Below are 27,415 nucleotides of genomic sequence, written 5' to 3'. Positions count from 1 at the left end.
CAGTAGTGGACTGAAGCCAGGGCGTGTTCATACTGTTAAAGCCTCTCAGGTGATCCAAGGGAACAGACATGTTTGAGAATGGATAGCTTCTAAAGCTGTGCCTCTCAGATGTTAGTGCATGTAAGAACCACATGGAGGACACATTTATGAAAGCAGATTTCTGAGCTGCATTGCTGGAGACCCATTGAGAATCTTGTTGTCCAAGGATTGTACCCTGAGAAACACTGACAAAGTATATAAAGTTAAAACACATTAGCCTAGCAAATCAAATTTTCTTCATTATCTTGTCCTAACCCCGTTGCCTAGCCATCTGATTTGTACACGCCACTCTCGGCCCTGGGCTCTATGTGTTATTCTCTGAGTCTTCGTGCACACTCACACTTCTGAGCTTCTGTGCATGGAGGTGCATGTGCTTGGAATGGCCTTCCTTTCTCTTCTCTAGCTGGAGAAATTCTACTCATTTTTCTCTGGCCCTATTCTAAGAACTTCATATACTCTGGTTCAATTTCTTTCTTCTCTATTCTGCCTTAATAATTTGTTCATAATGCTGATACTTGTTATTATCTGTCATTCATTGTACACGAAGGTGTCCCCCATACCAGACTGATTGTCTTCAAGGATGGGAACATCCCCATGAAACTGTGCCTATCAGATCACCTGTTCCAACTCCTTCCTTCCTTCTTTCCCTCTTTCCTTCCTCCTTCCTTCCATCCCTCCCTCCCATCCATCTATCCATCCATCTGTCCAACCATCCAACCATCCATTCCTTTTTTCCCCATCAATTCAGTAAGTATTTTTTGAGTGTCTACTATGTACGTGGCATTCTTAGTGTTGAGACTGAAAAATAAAATGGACGAAAATCTTTGCTCTTATACAGCTAACATTGGAATAGGGGAGAGAGACACTAAATGAAATGAAGAAGTAAGAGATAAAACATATCAGATAGCATGTGGAGAGGATGAGAGAAAAATCAAGTAGGAAAAGAGGATTAGGAATTCTGGGTAAGACTGAGAGGGTGGGTGGAGGAACTGTCCTGATCCAGACTTGCCTGAACCATTCTGAATTGTTGCTGCTGCTTGCCTTTTTGTACTTTCCCCATCGTCTGGGGCAGCACTACGATCTTTCTAAGGCATGAAAGAGCCCATCTTGCCTACACAGTCTATAACTTTTCTTTGTCCAGATGTATAGCCTACTATTGCCAAATATTATTTTCTTCTAAGAGAAGTAAGAAGACTGTATTTTTCTATGACATTTCCTGATTTTAAAATATTGATAACTAGGGGCGCCTGGGTGGCTCAGTCGTTAAGCGGCTGCCTTCGGCTCAGGTCATGATCCCAGGGTCCTGGGATTGAGCCCCGCATTGGACTCCCTGCCCCACGGGAAGCCTGCTTCTCCCTCTCCCTCTCCCTGCCTCTCTGTCTGCTTGTGCTTTCTCTCTATCTCTCTGTCAAATAAATAAAATCTTTTAAAAAATATTGATAACTAATTCAACTAAAACAAAACCTCTGCATCGCTCAGAGAAAGTACCTGTGTAGTTTCCACAGCCTACCAGTCATTGTCCTCTGAGTTAGACTGTGGCAGTACCAATGATTCCTATGAAACCTGCATAATTCCAAGTGTAGAGGCATTTGGATAACAGAGAACTTTGGCACATATTTGGCACTAAATATGTGTTTATTAAATTAAATCACTTATACTGCAGTATGAAAAGCCTGACCTTAGTACGAAGGGGCTGTGGCCTGAACAAGCTGATCAGTGCCCTTGCCCGGCCCCCAACCGGTGAGAAGCTGGCCCAAAGAGGACAGTGATTTGGCCAAGGCCACCTGGGCATTAGTGACAGAGTTGAACTAAAACCCAGCCCACTTTTGTATTCTTTCTACTGCTCCAGCCTGGTTTGGTTACAAATGTTGGAAATGGAGCCTGGGTTTTTAGCAAATTAACAGGCAAAGTATATATATCACTCAGTAGAGGAATGGGTAAATAAATCATGAAGGATCCATTCTATGGTATAATTCCATTCATCTAAGAATAGTAGGAACAAAAACAAGACATATAACTCTATACATAGATCCGTGTGAATATACAGAAAATGTCTGAAAGAATATGAGTCAATCTGGTAATACTGTTATTACCCCTGGGGAGGGGGGCCAAAGTAGGCCAGGGTGGTCAAAAGGGCGTATAATTTTGTGTCTGTTTTGAAATTTTATGTACAAATGTATGAATAAGTTAATCTGTATAAATGAAAATGATTTTTTTAAGAGAAAGAAAATGAGTGAAGAAGTACTGGTAATAATCTCCATAAAACAATAGGAAATATAGACAAACATATTATTCTGTATAAAAATAAGAGAGACGCACTTGCTAGGATGAGCAATTTCTGGGGCTTCATTTGGTCCAAAGCAGGCCAGAACCTAGAGAAACGAGTATGTCATTTTGGTTTGCGTGACAGAAAAGAAGTGGCAAAGAACTTAAGAGCATAATACTTCCCACAATTACATGTGAGCAGGGGATGCAAGGCGGCTAACAGCCTTCCCCGTTCCAAAGCCTGTGAGAAAAAAACCACTCCTTTGCTAACCAGGAGGCCATATTGTTAACAGAAGTTGTATCCGATAGTACATCTATGTTTAAACTATAAGATGCAAGGGGAAAAAAAGGAACACAGCATATGGAACTGTTTCTATACCACTTCAAGTCAACAGAGACAATATTTTAAAAATAACCAGGAGAATTCTCCAGGATGTTTCTTTTTATCCGTGTTCCTCACTGCATTGCCATTTTTACTGACTGTGACACAAATGAGTCACTACAAAGAATAAGAAGCTGAGGGCTCATCTCCTCTCCGTGCGGATGAGGCATCTGGTTTCTCTTGCCAGGGCCTTGCTGGAAGGAGAGCATTCCAGTGTGGCTTTACTTTGGGGAGACTCATGTCCCCCCAACTCTGTCGAGGTGACCAGTTCTGTTTAAGGCGAGGTGGCTAAGTAAACATGATCTCACTGCATGACTTCCAGTGTCCATGGGAACCAGAAGTGTGGCCAGTCTTCTGGGACAACTAGGAAAAATGAATCCCAGTGAGGTCTGTGGTGCTCCCATAAGCAGATCTGTTGCCTTTAATAAAAGCAAATTTTACTTTTTATAAAAGGCTACCAGCCGAGCTGAATGGTAAAGAAATCCCCACCACTTCTCCCCCGCCAAAAAACACCTTACATTTGAGATTGAAGAGTTTGAGGAGGTCAAGGATCTCCCTCCCGGGCTGTTACTCAGCTGTATCTCGCTGTGACTGACTCACAGTGTCAAGGAGACAAAACGCCACCCCCCTTCCGCTGAATCTTGCAAGGGAAGCTGATATTTAGCCGCAGCTGCCCTGGATAGAGATTCCTTCCATCAGTGAATTAATCCCATATAGGAGCGGACGGTCTCGGGAATCTGTGTTCTCAAGCCCTGCACATGCTGTGTGTGGGGGAGGCTGAACAAGCTGGCTCCCTTGTCTGGGGCAGCCACCCTTGGGGCAGGGGGGCTGAGCTGCTCCCTAATGAGTGCTCCATACTTACAGCAGGGAAAGTGCAGGAGATTACGATTCTGCTTTGAAGTTTTCTGTCTCCCTCTCCGGAGTGGATCAAAGCCCTCTCTCTCTCTCTCACTCCTTTCCAGAATTCATACAAGTTCTTAATACAGGGCTCTCTTCTCACCCCCATGCCTGCACCCCCGCCTCAGTCATAAGCTAGGGCTGTCCGCATTCTCCCTGCCCTCTCTCCCTTCTTCCCTCCCTTCCTCTCTCTCGCTTTCCCTTCCTGTTTCCTGCCCTCCCTCCCTGTCCTTTCCTTTCCTTTTTTGGAGTCCCCTAGAAACTCCCAGCCCGAGCTTGTAAAAAATAGGTACTGGCTCTCTGAAGGGCTCTACAGCCTCATTTCTTGCTACTAAAGCAAAGACTGTTTGTATTTTTTTTTTCCTTTCTATTTTTTTAAAGAAAGAGGAGCTTGGATTGGAGAGAAAATCGTTGTGAATAAAACCAATGAAACTGACAACCCAAGTTGGCCACAAAGCTTTCTAAGTGCCTTTTGAAGGCTGGAGGAAGGTTCTGGGACTGCCTCTGTGTAGCTCCAGAGTTCATCTCTCTTCTGACACTAATGCTGGTGTGCTGGTGGGGCCACGAGCAGCCACCATGGTAAGCATTCTCTTCTTGGTCGGTGCTAAGAGACTCTTCCCGCACCTGACTGGTGGGCATAGTCTCGTCTTGCAGACCAGCTTCTGCTGCACCCCCCTACACCCCAACGTTCCTCCTAGGATCTCTCACACAGCCCCTCTGGGATGGCCAACCTGCAACATAGGTACACTACCAACACACACAAATATTTAAGTTAAATTAAAAGCCGAAAGCCTTACGGCAAACCAGTTTTTAGAAAACAGAGGATCTTATAGATGGTAATTTAGACAATTAATGCAAAAACACCATCTGCTAAACCTCAGATCTACCAAGACGCCGGGGTCTGCAGAGAGCTCAGACTGTATGGGGAGCTGTCTCCATCTGCCTCAGCCTCATCTCTGGGAATTGTTCTCACCGAACAAAGGGTTACTGTCATATCCTGTGCATCCACACCAGTTCCTTAACAAGGAAGAGACCCCTGTCCCAGCCGTTTTCCTGGCTTGCGTCCTGTTCACCTCACTTCTGGTCTGCTGATTTTCTGTAGAGCTTCAGAACATCCATTTAGCAAACATTTTCTGAGCATAAAACAATTGCCAGTCTTTAAAGGGGATATACATGTGGATAAGGAGCCATCCTGCTCTTAAGACAGGGAATGTGGTTCAGGAGAGGGGAGAAGGGGAAAGTTCAAAGAGAAAAAGGTTGACAAGCCAGGAAGGCTCCTACAGTGGACTCTGAGAGACACACTTTTCTCTCATTGTGTGTTTGTGTAGCACCTTCTTCTCTGTGCTCCTGCCTCCCAGCGTGAGCTAGTGAGCTACTTTCCTGCTCCCCTTTCTCATAACTGTCTGGGGAAAAAAAAAAAATATGCATTTAAATCATCCCACATGGCTCTTATTGTTCTCTCTGGTAATAATATGTGAGCATGACACCGGGATTCACCATCACACCTTCCCATGGACCTTAAACCATCCCGTAGAATGTTCCTCCTTTTCAAATCACACCAGGAAGAGAATTCACGGTATTCTAAATCCAGGCTCACCATGCCTGCAACTGAGGCTGGTGGTATTGTTTAAATTTTTAATGAAAGCAAAAAGACTACAGCAAATAAGCAAAAACCGTATTGAGGATGACACAATGATAACTGCCGAGTGTTTACCGTGTGCCAGGTACGGTGCTCATGTCTCTGCATGCATTATTCCATGTGATCATCCCAGAAAGCCTGGGGGCAGGGCTCCCTGTCCCCATTTCACACAGGAGGGAATGGAGGCCCAGCAGAATTAGCTGCCTTACGCACCATCTCCCAAGGATCCCGTTTGCAGCCAAGTCTTTGCTGTCAGTCTGTATCAGACATGACCTTCTGGGGCCAAGCCCACAAATGGACTGGCCTTCACAGTTTTTGTTGAGTAAGACACGCCCAGTGGGTAAGTGGGTTCACCTTCCTGAGAACAGCTAGAAATGGCCAAATGTCTTCTCTTATGGTTTAAGAGGGTTGTTGCATACTTTTTCCTGGAGTTCACTTTCAGTACTCTCCTGCTTGGCCCAGGCTGATCTTTCCCTTCCCTTCCACATGGCCTGGACAACAGCTCCAATCAGAGCTGAAGTTGAACAAACAAGGCAGAGCCCACCTGGGCCTCCAGCAAAGCATGTAATGGACCTGGATGTATGTGGGATGGGCCCACTCCTCATTCTCATTGTGCCTAGTCCAATTTCTCTGAAGCAGATTAAAAGTGACAATCCATGTGATGTAAGTGTCCAATAAGTCATATTTATTTATTTTAAAAGTCCTGCTCCAGCCTTTTGAGCAAGAGCACATACTCAGGATTATTAAGCAACCTGCTCCTTCGTTCTAGGGTGCAATGACCTTAAATGTTTTCTCAGGTGTATCTACCCCTCCCACCACTGTAGCCTTTGTGAGACCCCACTGCTAAGTAGAAACTCAGCAAAGGAAACTAGAAAAGGAAAGGCGATTTCCAGTAAAAGAAAGTCCAAAAGGAAGTGGGCTCTGGGTTGGGAGCTCCCTGAGGGAGGGACCCCATGCCTAGCTTTCCCCCACAAGTCTGGAGCTCTGTGGAAATTAAATGGATAATAGGGGAGGGATATTATTTTTAGAGTCCATGTGGTCTAGGGAAAAAAGAAAGATAAAGGACCTGTATGGGGGTCTAGTTGGACCTCCACTCACATTCACAAAGGGTCTCAAATTGTGATTTCGGGTGTTACTTCCAAACGAGTTGCTCTATATATGTATATGTGCTAAAGCATTAACTTGTTAAATGCAGACATTCGTAAAATACGACCAAAATTTAAGCTTTGTCCTGACATTTCTTCATGCTGTAGATTATCAGCAGCCTCGAAGATCACCAGTGGGAAGGATCCTGCAGGACCTCAATGGCTTTTCAGTCCTCCCAGACCATGGCTGTGTGCATTCTGACGTTTGGGCCAACACTAAGCTGTTGGCCATCATTTATTTCTCCCAGAGATTTGGAAGTTTCTACATAGTTTGCCTGTAATGCACAGCACACATGGAGCGTTCTCCAACCAGCCTGAGCTTGTTCTAGCTCCGTTTCACTCAGAAGCTGTGAATCCTTCCCTGAAATACTAGCGGCATATCTTTTCTTTGCTCAGATTCTCCTTGTATAATTGCCAGAGGATAGCAGATTTCCCTTCTCTGAATCATTCTCTCTGCTCAGTGCTCGACGTGTCTGTGTCTGTGTATGCATACACGTATATATTTTTAAATTTTATTTTGCATGGAGAGCAAGAAGATGAATCTGTCCTCCTTTTAGGATTCCCTGTTAGAGACAGCTCTGACTCTAGGTCATTCGTAAGCCCATCAGCCCATCAATATGGTAGCTCCTAGCATCCAGCACCCCGCTCCCATCACAGAGCCCTGACTTAACTTGTCAACTCTCGTACCTCAGTATCCCTCTCCATGGCCTAACCACATGCCACACCAGAACAATGACCTATCCAGCTGTTTGTTGAATGGCAGGTACACCCAGCATTGCATCAGGAGCTGGGAATACAACTGTCTACAAGGCATATATATGAGTCCCCACCCTTGGGTGTTTACATTTTCATGGGGAAGACAGGCTTTCCTCCTGCCCCTAAAATACCATCCAAGTAAATAAGATTATCTGTGATAATTGCAAAAGGATCAACAAAAATCTTGCCTGGTATGAAATTCTTGACAACCCTCCCAGCTTATTTTTAATTCTTTAAGCTCTAAAATCAACCTTCCTGTTCCAAAGAGTACCTCTAAACCCTTGCTCTGTCTTCTCTCAAAAATCCATGAATTTGGATCCCACATTTATTATTAACTAAGGGTTCCAAGAATTATTTTTCTCTTCACGCATTATGCACTCTGGCAGCACACTGACTTGCCTTCTTAAGTTGGCAGAGAAGCATGAGAGGGTAAGTCTTCGTGCAAACCTTATCAAGAGCCAGAAGCCACATGTTTTCCAAAGTGTAAATATGCAGCCAGTCAAGGGCCTGAGATGCAGAGCCACATGAAAGTGTTAAAGTAAAATAAGGTTGACCGTGCCACTTCATCAGAAATAGGCAGTGAACTAGATGTTATGAAATGCTTATAAGCCTAGGGAGTAAGGTGCTCAAAGACAATTACCAACTAAACATTTCATTAATGAAATAATAATTAATTATAATTACTAATTAAAATGCAGGATTATGCTGTTGGTTTTGAGCATTAACAGGAGTAATGACATTACCATTTTTAATGGAATTCCAGGAACGAAAATTATAACAACTCACAGAAAAGATATGGTTTGCACGTGTGATTAGGAGTTATTGTTAAACCCAGGGGCATGGAATTTTCCCTGCTGGTGAACTTAAGTTAAGTAAGTTTAATGCGGTGTAATTTAATTACTAAGCATAGTTTTCTTTCTCAGTGGGAAGAGATACCAGGTTTATGGTTTAAAGAACAAAAGGAAGAATGTAAGTAGCTATGGGTAACGATTGGCTACTAGCCGGAAAAATCAAAGAGCATTTAGCTGTCTTTTGCAGAATATTTGAGGGTAGATGTATCCTGGCTTGGTTGTAAATTTTATTTAATTAATGCTTGGAGGATTAACAACAAAGTAGCCTATGCAGACAGGGAATGTAGCGCTGTCACGTGTATCAGGAAAGTGAATTTCCATAGGAAGGACATCTCTGCTGAATAATTAATGCACGGGCATTTTCATAAATGTCAAATTCCCACAGGAAGCAGGAACTTAACCCTCAGTAATAAACCATTTAGGATTCATTAAATACAAGCATCGTTCTTAAACTGTTTGCCATGGCATGTGAGCTCATCCATAATGCAATATGTCGGTCCAAGCTATAGTATAAAAATGCCCAACACTTGGCTTTGGGTGGTTGGAATCACCCTGAGCGTGCTTTCAGCCTGGTTCCACTCCAGCCCCTCGAGGTAATATCATTGTCATAAAGTCTCTAATTGTTATAAGGCCAAGATCAGTCCATAGTCGGTCAAGAAAGCTCATGTTTGCCTCTTATTTAGTAAATATAATGAGAGGCTCAGACCCTGTTTAGGTCTTCTCTATCAGGGTTCCTCAATCTCAACGCTATTGACCTCGAGGGCCAGATAATTATTCATTGTAGGCATCTCTCCTGTGCATTGTTGGATGTTTAGCAGCATCCCTGGCCTCCACCTCCTAGATTCTAGTGGTAGGCACCCCCACTCACATCTCCCTTAACAGCTGTGACAATCAAAAATGTATCCAGACATCGCAAAAACCCACTGGGAATAGGATCACCCCTATGTGAGAACCACTGTTTATGGAACTCACTCAACTACTTCCCGGAATGAGATCATTCATGGGGAGACACAGCTCCCTACTGAATTGAGCCTGAGAGGCTATGGGAACCCACTATCCCTGGTCACCTTCACAGTCACAGACATCCACAGGACCAAATGTGTCTTTGCTCTTAGTAACATTGGCTGTCCCATACGGACCCACATGTGGCTGTCACAGCTCCAGTCGTACCATTAAAATGAGAATCCCGTGACCCAGAAGTGACTGTTTTCCTTGCCCCGAGGCATCAAAATGACTGGTGCTATGAGCTCCCCTCTCCCTGCACAAATGTTCTGGACCTATAAGGGATCCAGTAAATCACTGAGCTGTTTTGTTTCTGTTTTTTTTTTTTTTTTTCCCCAACATTAGTATTGAGAAGGGTAGCAAATGAGCTCACCCATGGAAGATTTTTCTCAAACTGTTTCTAAAGTCTGAAAACAAATCACAGAGCCTTTTTTCTTTTAATAGAATATAGATTTGATTTCTTGATTTAAAAAACACACTTAATTCTGTCCGGGCATGCAGGGTGCCCACACACTGACTAAAAAAAGAAACATAAAGCTATTTGGAAAATCTCTTTGTCTATACTAAAGCAGAAACTGATTTGACTTAATGATTTTACTCCTTTTTGATTTCTATTTGAGCCAAAATGAGCAGTTATTTCTTGGTACCCCACAGCCATTGCCTCTGTGTTCTGTTACAATCAGGAGGATTTGATGTGCTCAGTGCAGACATGTCGTCCCTAGGTGACGTAAGTGAAAACGAGCATCCTGGAGATGTGTGAAGTCCCAGGGATGTGGTAACTGGACACGACCCATTTCACACTGAGGGGCTGAGAGTGGTCAGTTACTGCAGCCTCAAAGGGTTCTGACATTTTTCTGGTGGCAACAGTTCTTCTCTTGCCTATCCACAACTCACACTCTGGCTTGAGAGCAGGCCACTGTTAAGTAATGGTGTCTTTCCAGTATTCTACTTGGAACAGACATGCTTTAAATTAACCAACCAAGGCAGTTCAGGAATCAGAACTAGAGAGCGAAAAGTCTACTTGGCTCCAAACCGGAGTAAGTCTTACTAATTCAGAGAGTAAAAAGCTTACATGTGCTAATTACCGAAACTACTAATTAGCTTTAATTAAGAGCTTGGAAGGAAGTTGAAGTGTGTTGCATTTGATAGTGCTCCTGACCTTATCAGTGTACTTTGCGGTGGGGGGGGGAGGAGGTGGAAAAACAGAAAGGAGGTGTTAGAGAATTCATCAGAGAGCAATTAATTTAGGTCTTCTGATGAATATGCTATAAATTAACACATCTATGCATATCAGGACATAAAGGCATTTTAATAGAGCCTTACCAATATCAACTGAGGGTGCCCTAGCCAGTCAAGAAAATGACTCATTTCCTAGGTTATTTCTTATTCTGCCACTGTTTTAAACAGAGAGACAGGCTGGGTCCAGCCAGATAGATGCTTTTATAGGTAATTGCAAATAAGAAAGGGGTCCGGCTTTGGTTGCCTTTGCAGGGTCACTGTGAGGAGCTGTTCTTGGAGATGTTTGATGAGATGCTCAGAAATCTGTCCCATACCGGAGCCTGGCAATATTGTCCCCATCAACCTCTCATCTTGGGCTCTTTGTCATTCTGAATCCCTGCAGCCAGAACCCACTCCTTTGATGTGGCTGGGATTCTCTGTGCTGTTTTTCTTATGGCAAGACAGCTCTGCATCCACTATTCCCATTAATACAAATGATGTTAGTTTTCAAGGATCACCAATGCAGCATTTCATGCCCCAGACAAATGGAGCCTTCCTTGGGCCCTGGGAGCTGTCACTCGGACTTGGGGAAGATGCCCAAAGCAGTGCAGCGTCTGTCTGTCTTGCCAGAACTTGGAAACCCTGATTCTCTTATCCTGTAGATTTGAAGCTTCTTGGTTTGTCCCTAATCTCTCAAAACTGACGTGTCTCTCGGTAACCACCAGAGGGATCCCATATAATGTGATAAAAATTATAATCAACGTGGAGGAATCACAGCTCAGCCCTTGTGAGCTTGCCTCTGAGTCCCTGGGTCTCTCTCTGGAAAATGACAAGGGGGGGAGCAAAGGATAAACAGTTTGAGAGAAGACTCTGCTTGGCAGCCTGAAGAAAGGCATCCCCCAAAGAGCGAGGAGCAGATCTGAGGACAAAGGGATCTGAGGGTCAGTCTTTCTCTTCACCTGGAGACAAATAAGACCACCAGACAAAAATATAAAACAAAACCTGGTTAATAGAAAGAAAGGACTCTTAATGTCAGTAGGTTTGGATACTACTTGTTTATGAACCTGTGTTCAGTAGTTGAGCATATATAATGAGATTTGTTATAAGGGCTAAAGTCTTTTCCATTTTTTAAAATAGGTCTTTACCCCCATATAAAAGAAGAGGGAATCAGGTTGTCCTAAAATAGTTTGCTAGAGTGACTGCAACAAATCACCATACACTGAGTAGTTTAAAACAACAGAAATTTATTCTTTGCCAAGTTTGGAGGCTAGAAGTCCAAAATCAGGGTGTCAGCAAGGCCATGCTCCCTTTTTTTTTTTCATCAAATTATTTATTTTTACATTATACATATTTTCTTCCAATGGTATTTGTGTTTGTATTATTTTATACCCATCATTAGCACAATTACTTAGTACTAAGTTTGTATAGAAGAGGAGCTAGTGCTCACAAGTTTCTTACACAATTTCCCCCGTTGATCAGTTCTTTGCTTTGATTCATCCTGTAGACTGCTAAGAACATTTTTGTTGTTTTCCTAAGAGACTATGTGGATAATATACATGCTTTTGCATTTGAATATCCGTTTGGGGAGATAGGAAGTTTTTGCTACTGTAAGTGACCTAATTTTCCTGCCTACCAATGTGCTTGAAATAAAGAACAGCATCCTGCTGTTGTTTTTCAGTTTTTATCTTTTTTTTATTTTTAATTTTTTTATTGTTATGTTAATCACCATACATTACATCATTAGTTTTTGATGTAGTGTTCCATGATTCATTGTTTGTGCATAACACCCAGTGCTCCACGCAGAACGTGCCCTCTTTAATACCCATCACCAGGCTAACCCATCCCCCCACCCCCCTCCCCTCTAGAACCCTCAGTTTGTTTTTCAGAGTCCATTGTCTCTCATGGTTCGTCTCCCCCTCCGATTTACTCCCCTTCATTCTTCCCCTCCTGCTATCTTCTTCTTTTTTTTTTTCTTAACATATATTGCATTATTTGCTTCAGAGGTACAGATCTGTGATTCAACAGTCTTGCACAAAAAAATATGGAACGCTTCACGAATTTGCATGTCATCCTTGCACAGGGGCCATGCTAATCTTCTCTGTATCATTCAAATTTTAGTATATGTGCTGCCGAAGCGAGCACAAGGCCATGCTCCCTTTGAAGGCTCTAGGGAAGAAGTCTTCTTCCCTTTTCCCTAGCTTCTGGTGGTTGCTGGCAATCCTTGGCATTCCCTGGCTTATTAGTGCATCTGTCCGATTTCTGACACCAGCTCTATATGGCCTTCTTCCCTCTGTGGATGTCCGTGTGTCTCCAAATCACCCTTCTTTTATAAGGGCACCAGTCATGGGATTTAGGGCCCACCCTAATCCAGTGTGACTTCATGTAACTAACTATATCTCCAAAAACCTATTTCCTCCAAATTTTTGGAGGGCACCAGTCAACCCAGTACACATTCTTTAACTTTTTTTTTTTTTTGAAAGAATGATTTAACTTAACAGTCCGAGACACGGAACAGGCCTGATATTCTTGTTCTAATATGATTTTCTAGGTCATGGATGAAATCTATTATGACCATCTGGAAAATGACACTTCTGTGATCCCCTTAGATTCCCCCTCTGATTTTCCTTAAACCAGCCTCTCAAATATAATGCGTCTCCTCCAAGCTGTTGTAAGGCTTGTGTCAGTGCTGATAGTGGCTTTTGTGTGTAAGTGTATGTTGTGGTCAGAGCACCAGAAGACTATAGTGTTTCCACCCTATAGTCCTTTCGTAGCTAATTTTATTGCCCTTGACTGTCCGGTTTTATAGATTATCCCTGAGCTTCTTGAGTCAAATCGGTAGTTAAAGCTCAGACGATCCTTATTTATCCCTTCTCTTAATACATGCCTGGCTGCACCAACAGCCAGCTGAAAACTCCAGATCAGCTCAGCAGAAAGCTGTACGTTCAGGTCAGACATGCTCAAGGGAGGGGAAGATTGCCTGCGGTGTGTCAGGCAAGTTGGCAAACAAGTGTCAACAGAACAGGAGGTGGGAGGAGAGCGGCAAGAGAGGAAATCGGCAGGAGAAGCGGGGTTTGCTAGACTTGTGCTTTATGATACAGCAGAGAGTGGCCGCAGGGCAGAGCTGGGGTGCTGGTGGGAGAGGTCATCCCAGGAAGCTTGGCTGAGAAGCCCTGGCTCGCCGTCCTTCACCAGGCCACTTCTCCTGACAGTGCCCCCACCACAGGGATTCTAGCCCTGGCTGGAACTCAAACCTCCTGGAAGGCAAGAGCCCGCCCCCTTGCAAAGCACGCACTTCTCCTGCAATCCCGAGTGCCTTGTAGGAACATCTGCATCCCCCAGACACTAAAGGCCACTTACTGTGTGATTTGATTTATATGAAATACTCATAATAGGCAAATCGATCAGGACAGAAAGCAGATTAGTGGTTGCCAGGGACTGGAGAGAGGGGGAAATGAGGAATTACTATTTAATGGGTACAGGTTTCCTTTTGGGATAATGAAAATGTTCTGGAACTTGATAGTGGTGATAGTGGCTCAGCATTGTGAATGCACTAAATGCTGTTGAATTAATGGTTCAAATGGAGAATTTTATGTGTATTTTGCCATAATTAAAAAATCTGCTTCCTTCTGATCTACCCACTGGTTCTCTATCTGCCCCATGAAACCAACCTGGAGTCTGATTCTTCTTCCGTGGGAACATCATTTTAATGTGTTTTTCTCCTACATCTGTAGGCACTGTCATGCCCCTGTGTCTCTGCTCTTCCAGACTGGTCACCATGTGTCCTTCAAATGCTCATCTTTAAAGTTGCTAATCCAGAATAGCTTCCATTGGATAATATCTCCTTTTCCCTTGCTTTTCTGAAATTATGGTATAATGTTGCTGTGCACTGTGGTCACCCTATGTTATGGTTAGCTAATCACCTGCTGAGGCCTGGGACTTAGGAGGTCTGAGTCCTGACTCTAACTCGCTGTGTAACTTTTAAAAAGCCATCAGTTTCTTCACCTGTAACATGAAAAGACAGGACCTCTGAAGTCTTTTCTAAGTCTCAAACTTTATATCCCATTGCCTTGCTCATTCCAGAGGATGGCACCCACAGTGAATTCCTGTTTTCTCACTGGCATTAAGCTAGATCTCCCCCTCACACACCCCCCAAATGTATGACATTGGATTTGGGAGGCTATATGAAAGGCTCCCTGGGATTTCAATGAAATCCTATCCAATTAGATATAGTGCAACATTCCAAAATACAGTTTTGGGTGTCCATTGAAATAGCTAACCATTTATAGTGCTCCCGTTTTTCTGTAATCCAGAAATCTGGGCATGTCTTCAAGCAAGTTCCTGAATAGAGTTCTCTATAGGAGAGGGTCATAGCCAGAGCCATGACTTCCAGTGGAGACCTCTTTTCTGGTGCTTTCCCTATTCCCCAGAGGTGTGACAATGGCCCTGGTTATGAGTGTTGTTTCTAGAACTGTCTGAACTGAGACTAGACAATTAGTAGCACAAAGAAGCCATATGACTTTCTGAACATCTTTCCCTTGTCTTTATCTTGAGATGAAGATGGTTTTGGTGGTTTGCGTTTGATTTTGTTGTTCTCGTTGTTTCTTCAGTAATGATTTGGGTCAAGTTACTAGGAGGATATCATCATGTTCCATAGCTGCCTCTGGCCCCACCAGCTGGGGATATATATCATTTGTTAATGTGCAGTTATTCACTAGAGGCAATAATGACTGTGCATGATGGGAGAGAGGCAAGTAGATAAAAAGTCTCATTCGGAAATGTTACTGGGGATCTAGAAGCTTCCCCTAAAAGATTTTGATGTAGCCATGATCAGTCTAACTGTAGTAGTAGGATGAAGCTTTGGGAAGAACATACAGCTTGGAGGTCCAAGAGCTAGATTCAGTTTCCTCCATTTGCCAGATTTATAGCCACAGTTGTTTTTTTGTTTGTTTGTTTTTGTTTTTGTTTTTGTTTTTTTTGCCTCTCCATGCCTCATTATTATAAGCTACCTTATTTGTAAAATGGGGACTCTGGGGGCTTAAATGAGGCATAAGTGTGTACTGAGCATGGTATGTGGTATGGTACTTCGCAGATGTCACTTACCTTTCCACTCCTCTTTGGGAGATTGTAAGAATCATGTGAGACAATCTACATGAAAAGGAATGTTATAAAACCCAGGGCCTCAGTTAGGTTATCTGGCAAGAGAAGTAAAGAGTAGAGTCAATTTTTAGGCTTCGATCTAACCTCTGATCATTATCTGACTCCCTTGGAAAGCAGGACACTCTTTTTTCCATAGGTAAGAACCCTAAAGGATTTATATGTTGTGTCATGGGGGAAAAAGAGTAAAGAGAAGGCTGGAGTCCATGCCTGGAGAGTTGGGGAGGGTGGGACAGTGGACATGTCTGATATAAATACAGGACATTGTAAGGAGAGTGCAAATTTTGTGGCATTGGATGGGTCTTCTCCCTGACTGTGGATCCCCAGGTTTCATCTGTAAAATGAATTGCATTAAATCACTTTTAATATTCCTGTTGGAAATAGAAAAGCTGGGGGTAAGAATCACCCAAATACTATTCCAGTGCTTCACCAGCCCTCATCTCTCTCTTCACAAGTTCTGAAAGGGTAAGTGAGTACAGAACATGAAATCACACAAAAGGGCTCTCTCAGTCTTTGATTCCATGCCCCATGCAAATTTCCACTGCTCTCAGCTAAACAGAAGAGGGATCTTGCTTCACTAAAGACAAAAACAAAGCACACAGAATGGTTTCCTTAGCTCCTCGCCTCCTTTCCCTTAGGCCTACACCATACTCTAAGATTAGATCACTCCAATAGTAAGGAAATACTAGTCTCAAGAGAGCCCACCAAACTGGGAGAGAGAAAAGAATGGTTTTCCCAAAATCTTAGAGTACAGCTGACTTTGGCAGTTCATTCCAGCCTTTCTAGATTAGGACATCCCCTTACCAGTTCCTGGAAGAGTTAACAAGGAGGACCAAGATGCCAGTGCCTTCTTCCTTAAGGAAAAACCCAGATGTGTGGGATAAGAAAGGAAACAAATGTTGACCCTAAAATTCTACAGTGTATAAAATGTGTGGTGTATTAAATATTTTCAAACTTGACCAAGCCATAGTCCCTGCTTGGATTTAAGTGCGTGAGAACCTCCTCTGAGCCCATCTTGTGGGTTCTACGATTTCTTTTTCTCCCCCAAAGAATTTGAGATACAGATACAATCTGATGTGATAGTAACTTCGTGAGATGTCTTCGAGACCCCCTCCTGCTCAAGGAAACAGGCTGTTTCATGAATAAAGTCACATCAATGAAGAATATTCATATCTTGCCTGATGCCAAGCTTCTACTTAAAAATGCTTGAAGACCTAGCTCCGAAAATCAGTCCCTGCGTGCATTTATCCCTCCTCAGAATCTGCATGCCCTGGATTGTCAGATTTCTTGTGCCTCCTTTCATTCTGATACGCTTCTTCTTTTAAAAAATCCTTCCTTTGAGATGTCTCTTGCTGAAGCAAATAGGGAGTTATTACATGGCAGTCTCCCTGAGGCTGTTTTGTTCAGGTTTGGTTGTCCAAGGCAACCGAGAAAAAGAAATTGGGGGAACAAAGCCCCTTTGCTTTGTTGGGTTACCTTTGATAGCTTGAAAAGGTCAAGAACTTCTTTACCTAGCAGAATCTCCGGATAACTTTGCTGAGTGATGAGTGGGATGGAGTTTCTCTTTAAAAGCCTGACATCCTTCCACCTTTGTTCATATGCAAAGTGTTTTCTTAAAATGAGGCCCTCTGCATTTGCGTGTCCTCACACTCTAATGAGACCTGCACTGCTGCCAAAACAGAGGCAGGGACTGCTAATGCAGCAGGGGGAGCCAGCTCAGGGGTCTCCTATTAATGCAGGTGCTACAGCTGGCCCAGAAAAAGAGCAGCATCACTAATGAGGACCATGAGATGACATGAACATGGAAACCTTGCCTAGCCCTGTGCATAGCTTTCAGGTCCTCACTCTTTAGTCTTTTTCTCTCCCTGCAACTTGGGAAAAATTTATCTGGCCCCTATCTATAAATGGGGGGGGAGGGGGACTCTCTTAGACTCTTGAGTCTCATTCAGATCATTAATGTATTGAGCTTTTAATTTAATGAGTGGAAGGAAAGGACATGAGTTTGGTTGGCTTTAAATGTAGCAGAAACATAAATGCTGAGTTTCAGGGTCAGGGTTTATGATCCTTCAAATGATACTCACCCAGTGCCTGGTCTATGTGAGCCAGGCTGCCAGGCTGGGCTGAGGGTGTTGCCGGGCAAGTACTGTACCCAACATGTTGTAAGGAGGGCACAGTCTAATAGAACAGGTAAGAAGTATATCCAGATTACTACAGTTCAAGATGGAAAGTATTAAAAGAAACGAATAAGGGCTATAATTTCAGAGGAGAGATTCTTTTGAATCTGTTCTCACTATTTCTAATCCAGGCTGCCACCGCCACCCCCCCCACCATCATCAGTCATCTCCATCATCTCCTCCCTGGGCTTCCGGCAATAGTGACTTCACTGTTTTCTGGCCCACACTGAGCACCTGCTTTGTGCTGAGCAGTGGGAGGGAGGGAACACCAAACATATAAGGGGTTTGTATATGCAAGACAGAGATAAAGTACCTCTGAAATCAAAATCGGAGGCAAACTCTGATCCATGGTCTCAAACATCCATGTCCACAGGGGCCAGACAGTAGCAGTGAGTGCAGGGAAAGGCACCAAGGGTAGGAAGTGGGGTTAAAAAGAAGACTTATGAGAACCTGAGCAAGGGCTTCCTGTCAAAAGAGTGCAGTGGTTACTTAGCTACGGTTAATTATTGCCAAGCGGGAAAGGAGGGCCAGGGCGGCAAGACATACAGAACATTCTGTGTCAGATCTCTCAATCTGTGAGTCTTGACAACATCGAACATGCCGTGCAAACAAAGCAGTCAGAGGGCCTGAGGGGTCTGCCATCTGGCAAACTCTGGCACATACTAAGGAGAATGTGGGAAAGGCCGAGGTGACTTGCAGCCAGGGGTCTCCAGGAAACTTGTGGAAGAAGCGATCTTTGATATGGCCTTGGAAGAATGGATGGAGGTGGGACAAGGGCGTCCCGAGAAGAGGACAGGGAATAAGGAAAGGTACAGACCTGAGAATGTGGAGCTTGTGGTCTGAAAAAGGGCAAGGACTCTGGTAGCTGGAGCTTAGGGCATGAGCAAGGGTCGGGGGACCCATGGGCAACTTCAGGCCAGAGAGGTTAGTGGATGCCAGTGGATACTCCAGTGACCTTGGGCAGGTCACTTACCACTTACCCGCTTGAAACCTCACTTGACTCACCTGTGCAGTGAGGATGGTGACCCCGTAGCTGTCAATCTACCTCCTGGAGTTGTTGGAAGGAGTTGACAGGGTCATGCACAGAAAATGGTAGGTGTTGTACCTGGCGTCGATAGGGAGTATTTAATAAGCACTGGTTCTTCCTATGATTGAATAAAAAAGTTTGGATTTTATTCTGCTTTCACTGTAGCACTGGTGAAGGGCTGCTATTTTCTTTTCTTAAAGATTACATTTTCACTTATTTATGGAAACTAAAGTTGAGAAATGTACGAAGAAGAAAATAACAATCATCTGTGTCCCTACCGCCCAGATTTAACCACGCTTAATATATTGGTGGATTTACATTTGCACCCAGCCTCCTGCCAAAAAATAATTCTTGATTTTGTAAAAAAATAATAATATATCCAGCATAAGAAATTGTTAAAAAGTAGTACAGTGCAAAAAATGGCAAACATTTACATTTACCATGACTCCATTGGGTGTGAATCATTTAAGGCAGCCTCATACGGGTAAAAGGCTGGGTGTTTCCTCAAGGATATTGGGGTTGCTGTGAGGAGACGCACGGAAGTGGCACAGGTCCTGATACATGGTGTTCGCTGTGTGTTAGCCCAGAGGAGTTAGCACAGCAGTGGGCTGCAAATGAATAGGGACTATTGCACAGCTCTTGAGCGTGATTTCTGTATAGCATTTAGGGGGAGTCTAGTATTCAAGTTGGACCCCAGACTTCAAGGTCTCCTGTTCATTACCAGTTTGCAAAGAAATATTTGACACCTCTTGTGGTGAACTGGGAAGGGGGAGCTGATGTGGTGTTGTGATTTAGTCCTGTTTGTGACCATCTGTGACTGCATGATATTAGATGAGTCACTCGGAGCCTCTGTTTTCTCAGCGGTAAGATGTGAACAGTTCTGCCCGCCTCCCAGGAGCCTTGGGAATGTCACGGGCTGATGCATGGAGGGCTCCAAGACAGAGAAGTCACCAAATGTTAGTCCCTCTCCTCCCTACCCCTCTTCCTAACTGCTCCACTCCTTTCCAGGTTTGGTTTAACACTCAGCAACTGGAAGGCTCCCAAGTGCTTACAAAGTCCTCCTGGTTACATTTTAGACCCTCGCTCTTTTCCGGAGTATTCCTCTGATCCTGATTCTGTAGTTAATGAGTATTGATTGTGACATCTGTGTTCACTGGTGGCCCAAGAAAGGGGTGCACATGTTGGCTGCCTCTGGTTAACAGCTCAGCTGAAGGCAGGAAGGAAATTAGATGTTAGAAGGTGGTCCTTTGCACCTGAAATTCATTATAGATTTAAACCCATTTTGCAAATGCGTCTTTAACTCAATGAACCAGAGTAAAAGCCTGGGCCACATGGTGAGAAACCCATTTTGCTTAGTGATTAAAAAATCTGGCACTGCCTAGTTCCTTGAGCTTTGCTGGAATTTGCTATAGCTTCTTTTTACCATAAAGCAGGTGTCAAGTGAGGACTTTGTGTACGTTTATGATCATTATGTTGTATTAAAGAGCCGTGTTGAGTTCCAGCATGAGAATAAGAATATTGCATATTCCTCTACCTGCAAAGCAATTAAATTATTGTCTGACATGTTTATAGCTCCAGAACCAGTAATCAGCTTTTAGTCTGAATAGAGGATGTGGTGTTCTAATCCAGTGCTTTGCTGAGAGGTTCATATTTAGCATTTGCATTTGATAATTTAATTTAAATAATACTGAGCGAGTACGCTTACAGTTCTTAGCAATTGTCAGAGTCACAGAGAAAAAGGCAATGCACAAACTGATTTTTTGTAAATAATTTTGTATTCCTGAATGGTTTTTACTTCCTTGTTATTAACCTCTGCTGCCCTCACTGAACAAACTGGAAAATGGTAGGAGCGTCTAAAGTCACAAGTATTATGTCTCTCTTTGTTCCCTTTTCCCTCTTCCTATGGAAACAATATCTGAGCAATCTGCAAATTTCCATGAGAGAGTGAAAAGCCTGCAGTGAACCATTAAAAAAAAAAAAAAATCCCCCCAAAGGGACTTTTTTCTTGCAAGATGCCTTTATGTATTAAAGATCAATTTTCTGATAAGATTCTCTGTTCCAGAAAATATTTGGTAATTTTAGCAAACGTGAGTGCTTGCCACAGGAATAGTGAATCTCCAGTTAAAGCCCAGTAATACCACAAACTAAATGAAAGAAGTTTCAGGAAGAGTCTCTTCTCTCCAACATTCCCCTCCAAAATAAAGTTTATGGGATGATTTCAGGATGTTCTTTTATAGGACTTTCTGGCTATCGTTGTTTTAACACAGAATTTATTTTAGGGCAAAGTGTCCCTGCTGGTTTCCAAACATGAATCCTTAGTAACAACTTCAAATTGTTGTGATTTCCACCTTTTCCCTTCTACTTCCCAGGCACAAAATAACCCATGCAGATTATCCCCATCTGTTGGAAAATCACAGGCCTTGAGAAAGGAACTGCATGCCTTTTGCCATTAATAAATTTTTTTTTCTTAAGGTATTTTTTTCTCCATTTTGCATGTCTTTATACCTGTGACCAATATGACCTGCCTAAGCCTTCTCGGACACCAACTCTTGATTAGGAGTCAGGAAGATCAAATGAATTTGTTCATTTGTACTGTGCCTCCCTGTTCCTAAGACCTGCCTTGTCACCTGAAATGCCGATTAGTTGCAAATGTTGCACACATCAGCCTATACATATGCCTTCAAAGGAAGCCTCTTTTACCGTAGAATGGCATTTCCCAACAGACGTGTTAAGAATTGAGTTAAATAGAAATATTTCCGTAGATTTCCTCGTGTTTGTAATCCATGGGAGTCTCCCCAGGGAAGGAAGTAGAATAATTGGTGAAGATGTGTATCTTCCCTCTGGTATTAAGATTCAGGACCGCTGGTCATGCATAACCCTTCCTGGGAGCACATTAGTGTAGCTGGGGGTTAGACAAGGCCTCCCATTCATATCTTAAATATGTCCTGGGAAATAAGACCTTGAATCTGCCCAGATGCCCAAGAATAGCCCTTACTCTCTGTCAACCACAGTACTGGATATTCTTTTCACATATCCCAACGACCATGGACTCCATCAATCCCCGTTTCCACATGCTGAAACTGAATAGTGGAGAGGTGAGCTGACTTGCCCATGGTCATGCTGTTGGGAGCAGAAGAGCTGGAATTAAATGCAGGGGTTCCCACCCCAAAGTCCCGTGCTGTTTGCATGCCCTCACATACTCCAGCTGCTACCTCTTTGTGTGTATCAGCAAATGTCCTGTTCATGTACTACGTTGTTAGGCTCATCTGTAGCCTTGGCCTTTGGTCAGTATTGATCACCCCGAATCCTTTTCTGATATGTTTGATTATGAAAGTGGTTGCTGGTAGCTAAGTAGCAATGATGCAGCCATATAAAGGGACTTGTGTGTTTGAATAACTCCCAGAATCATGGGATTCATGTGGCCAGAAAGTGAGCCCTTGGCTTAATCTTTTTCCTCCCACTATCTAGCTCTCCTGGTCAAAATTTACCTGAATCACATAACGCTATACTTGAGTCTACTTTAATTCATCCTAATTTCTACCTTTAGTGATTAAGTTAATGACATAGGGGTGATCAAACATCTCTGGGCAGTGTAGACACAACCCTTTCCATGCCATGGGTCTTTCTGATCTGTTTTGGATGTCCTAGCTCTTAACCTCCTATGGGGGTTTAATCTTAGAAACCAAAGAGAGGACTTGAGAGAAGCCTTTTGGTCTGGGGGGGGGCGCCTATGGCTCTGGAATGTTTCCCAGCATGACGTCCCAGAAGCAATCACCAAAACGTGAGTTGGCAGCTTCTGAAGGGCCATGAGCAGCCATCCAGGCAATTTAATGTACTGCTCTTGTGATAGTAAATGTTCTTCATAGGAACAGACCTGATAAAAATCCCAGGAACATGGGTACTTTTATCATCGCAAATGTAACAATTTTCATTTGTTTTAATTCCATGATTAGTTCTGTTAATAAAAATGTCTATTTAAGCTATTTAAGATGCCCACTAAAATTCTCTAATATTAATTTCATGGAAAAATTCCAACAGAACTATATTAGTTTTTCCCCCATTAAGGTAACATTATGGACTTTTAATGGAGCTCTCAGCTATAATGGTTTTTATTGACCTAATTATTAAATGAATTAAAATTTGTCTCACCGCCTTCAAAATTATGTAACAGCGGTGTCAGAGAGACCGGTTACTAAGGGGTGAAAGGGGAGCATCCCTGGACTGCACCTCCTTTATACGTAATATATATGGCTTATCCAAAAGGAAATACCAATGACACTATAGCTTCATTGAATGCATTTGGCCTTTTGCTGTTTAGGAAATTTTTCAGATCACAATGCTACTGTGTGGTGAGTGAGTGACACTGCTGTACATGGGACACTCCTGGTTTTGCTTTCTTGCCTCTCTTGATGCTTCCCTCTTGTGATGATTTCCAAAAATAAAAATTTAGAATTTTAGCAGTGATATTAAATATAAAACAGCAAGTACGTGACACACCAGCCCCCTAATGCCCTCTCCCCATGCCAGGGCAGATATCACTAAAGGACTGCTGCACCCTTCCTCACTCAGAACAATGAAGTCCGGGGATCTGTCGCAGGCCCGTGCTTCAGACAGCCCTGTCTAGTTGGAGTTGACGTGGCAGTTGAAAGCTATTTTGCATCCTCGATAGTCACAATTTATTAAGTATTTTCATAGACACATACATATGAATCTTATTTCCTCATCAAGGAAATTCTGTAAGAGAAGGATAAGCATGATCAGTCCTAGTTAGCAGACAAAGAGCCAAGACGAGGTAAGGACGGGACTACATCGGGGCACACGGCTGGTGAGGGGAAGTAAATGACAATGAGAAGACACGGCTTCTGACTCCTGGTCTATTGGCTGCTCTGTCAGGCTTTCATTCTTCAATTCCACAAGTATTTATCGAGCACTTTCAATGTGTCAGGCACAAGATAATCAGCAATGAGCAAAACAGGCATGGTCTCTCCTTCAAGGAATTTCCATTTTGGTGGAGACAGATAATAAACTCACAAATACATAAGATGATTTCAGGTAGCAATGGGTACTGCGAGGAAAAGATTAGAGAGAGCCACAGTGGTTCGGGGAGTTGCAGGGAAGTTCTCTTGGAAGACTGAGTCAGAGCCAAGAGCCAGAAGGAGAAGGAGCCATGCTGAAGAGCCTGGGAACAGAAGTCAAACAGAAGCAGAGGGAGAGGAGCTGGGGTAAAAGGTTGAGGATGGAAGGAGCTCCATGTGTTCAAGAGATACTTGAGAATGGTCTTGGTGGGGGAAAGAAAGAGGTAGGCTGGGGCCAGATCATGCAGGACCAGGGTAAGGGGTTTGGATTTTAGTCTCCTTTTATTGGACGCTCACAAGAGAACATTAAATATAGAGCGACACAACCCAGTGCGTGTTGAGCACAGAGTGGAGACACCATGTCCAGCCCCCACAGCAACATCTACTCAATCACTAGACACAATTCTGTCTTGCGACAAAATGCGAACTAGGGCAAACTATGTCTTGCTGAAGGTGCACACTCCTACTCCATGCTCCTCGCCCCCACCTCTGCCCTGCAGGCATGGACTAGAACATACCCAGGGACCCCAGGGCAGGACACTCAGGAGAGATTTTGATAGTGACAGAAATGAAGACAAGGTCATTGAGTGCCATACGAATACTCGAACAATGCACAACTTCCAGAAAGGAGATAGGTACATAAGCCCGTTTGAGCTAAAAATAGAAGGGTCCCCCTTCAGCCACATATATGCATTCATCCATTCATTCATTCATTTAATTTAATTTTATTTTATTTTATTTAGCCAGACAGTAGTTTAATGGTTTTATTAACAACTATGACATGCACAAAAGCTGTCTGTCTATTCATTTTCTTCGCTGCACAGCCTGGCATTGGGATTGGTGACTCTGAGGTCCAGCTGGGTTGCTCTTTCCACATCAGCTTCGTGGTTCTTAGAGGAGACACTGTTGAGCAGTCTCTGCACAGTAAGATTCATTGCACATCAGCAGCACTTCAAGCTCCTTGACATGTGGACTAGGAACTTCTGGAAGCCCCTGGGCAGCATGTGCTGTGTTTTCTTATTGCTCCCATAACCAATGTTGGGCATCGGGATCTGGCCCTTGAATCTTCTTTGCACCCTATTGTCACTGTCTCTGGGTTTCTGCCAGTTATGCTTAATTTTGACGTATCAGTCTGACTGGGGCCAGATGAACCTCTCAGTCCTCTTTTGAATGATCTTAGACTTCACCAGAGGTCTGAGGGCAGCCATGATCCTGGGTAGGAGATGGCTGCCACCTTCGCAGGCAGCACTGGGGAAGAGCGGGGCCTTCAGCCACCATTTCTAATTGAATGCAGCTCTGTTCTGCTTGGTGGCAGCCTCTCTTTGACCTTAGTCCTTAATATACGATTAAACTCACACTCGGTGTACTTTTTTGGTTTATTTAATCCCTGTATACTTTCTGAAGCAGCATTATTTTCTATAAAAATAATAAGACCTATTATTCGTATTATCATTAGCAATACTAGCAATTTGCTGAGTAATTACTATGTGCCAGACACTGTGCGAAGTGCTTTATTTTCATCGCATTCTCTCAGCCTTCTGAGGTAGTTACTATTATTATGCCATTTTACAAATGAGGAAACTTAGCCACAGAAGGATTAACTGGAGCTTACCCAAGGTCATCAGATAGGGAGGGTGGAGTCCAGGAGATGTAGCTACATAGACCTCACTCTTCACCAAAAATTGGACCCTCCCACATATTGTCAAATGAAACCATGTGCATGAGTTTTGGAATAAACCAGGGCTGAGTTAGAGACCTGTCACAGTTTCTTCACCTGTCATCGGGGGCGATGACAGCACTGACCTCAAAGGGTTTGGTGGGATGAAATGAGATATAATAAAACATATCGTGGAGTGCCTAATGCACAACAAATGCTCACCCACCCATACCACATGGGGATCAGGCCTCAGTGCCCTGCCCTGCAGGAAAAGAGTAGCTGTCTCACAAGACTCTTGAGGACATTATAGGAGGACATGTGTACAAAGTTCCCTCCACCCCCCTGTAAATAGTGGTGGCTACTGAAATTAATGTAAGGACAATGTAATATCCCGAATGTGTAACACCCACTGCAAACCAAAGTAGCAGCTGGGGAGATCTCTTCTGTACTTGTCATTTCTGCAATAGGAATGAACTCGGTCATTGATAACATGAATGCCCCTGAAATTGAGTTGTGGCGATGCTAATGAGCTGGCACATTTTTAATTCTGTCTGATACTGTTTCCGAAGGAGCCATTTGTGCTGTAATGGGAAAATTTAGTGCAAGACCTTTGAAGGAAAGTCTGATGTGTGATATTTAGTTTAAGTCAGCTCTGACAACAGTATGTTCTAAAGAATTGCAGATGTTCTCAAATCACATAGTATTTCTCTAAAAAACTGTGTGTGATATTTATCTGATAGAGCATCTGGCATGACAGGGAGTGTGAGTTTCTTTTTTCCTGGTTTAAAAACAACAACAGCAACAACAACACAAATCTCTGGCTGAGCTTATCTGAAACATCTTGCATATGTGGCAGTAAGATTAATGGATTCCAAAACTGTGCCCTATGCTAAGAAGCTCATCAAGGATTCATGTTAACATGGAATGCAGTTGGGAAGTGCCGTGGGCTGTATCTGCCTCACTCTGGGGGATTCTGTGGGGGCCAAGGCTAAGGGCCCCGCAGAACCTGAGTGGAGAACACAAGAGGATCCCTGCCTTCACTGGGCATGCTCTCCAGCACCAGGCATTTTTTCCTCTGAAGTTACATCCCCACTAAGGACAGAGAGAAAGAATGGTTTCCTCTTTCCAATGAGGCAGCAAGGCAATAACTTCATTCCAAAGGTTTTACCTACTTGAATCAAATCTTTCTTGTAAAGACCTGTCCCCTAATTTCACCAAGGTTATGTCAATTCTGCATTGCCTTAAATTATCCTCTGACCATGCTCTGAAGGAAGTCTTCACTGAATTCTTGCAACCACTGTTCTTCTGGCAGGCAGCATGGGAGCGGGGAGGTGAGGGTCTGGGGAGTGCCAGTCTGGAAGCTGGGAGACTTGGGTTCTCTCTGCCACTAGCCATGTGACCTTGGGCAAGCCTTGGCTCTCATGATCATCTGAGGCATGTGAGGGACTTGGACAAAGCTTCCCTTCATCTGTAACACAGTGTCAACATCAACTTTGCCCTTCCTCTCTTGAGACACACACTTGATCTACACATTCTTTCTGGCCTGTAACAAAGAAAGGCTGCTTCTTTATTTGACCTGCAAATTTCCCTACTTTGTTTTTAATGATCATCTAAAATAGAGGTTCTTGTTCTGGAGTCCCTAGATAGACCCTTAAATGAGATGCAAAAGCTGCAATATAGGTGAAATATTTAAGGGGTTAGGGGAAAGCTTTATGATTTTCATTTATTTGTTCAGTAAATATTGAACACCTATTATCTGCCAGACACTGAGCTAAGCAAGGGAAATAAAATGGTGATCTGGGCAGATATAGTCCCTGACCTCCCTGAGCCTCCTTTATAATTAATCAGGAAGATTCTAGAAATGAGTCAATGGGCAATCACAGTGCGGTGGGAAAGAGGTGGGGGGTGTATGTCATGTAGAACACCTGGGGTGCTATTGGAGCTTGAGAGAGGGGCTCCTCACTCAGACTCCATCACATTTTCATGGGCCTTCAGACCTAGAAAGACAAAAAGGATAGAGTCTCTGAAACAAAGGAAAGGGAATTTGACATGATGCTAGTATGAGCAATACCTAGAGGAAGTGATGACAGGTGGACAAATACATTCGAGATGTTAATTCATGGCTAATAAGACA

The 27,415-nt window shown here is 43.4% G+C and overlaps 1 protein-coding gene and 1 non-coding gene across 10 annotated transcripts in view; one reads left to right on the top strand and one right to left on the bottom strand.

Annotated features, from left to right (window-relative positions):
* FHIT (fragile histidine triad diadenosine triphosphatase) overlaps window positions 1–27,415 on the top strand; it is a 1,472,419-nt gene that overhangs the window by 1,381,677 nt on the left and 63,327 nt on the right. The gene's annotated exons all lie outside the window — the stretch shown is intronic.
* Window positions 12,230–12,336, bottom strand: LOC112834304 (U6 spliceosomal RNA). Its single transcript, XR_003210831.1, has one exon. It is a non-coding gene; the product is annotated as a U6 spliceosomal RNA (small nuclear RNA).

The sequence above is a fragment of the Callorhinus ursinus genome, unplaced genomic scaffold, assembly GCF_003265705.2.
Source record: "Callorhinus ursinus isolate GAN/ISIS: 27379988/994484 unplaced genomic scaffold, GSC_fseal_2.0 scaffold15, whole genome shotgun sequence".
NCBI lineage: Eukaryota > Metazoa > Chordata > Mammalia > Carnivora > Otariidae > Callorhinus > Callorhinus ursinus.
The sequence above is the reverse complement of the archived record's forward strand: the minus strand, read 5'-3'. Positions and strand labels throughout refer to the sequence as shown.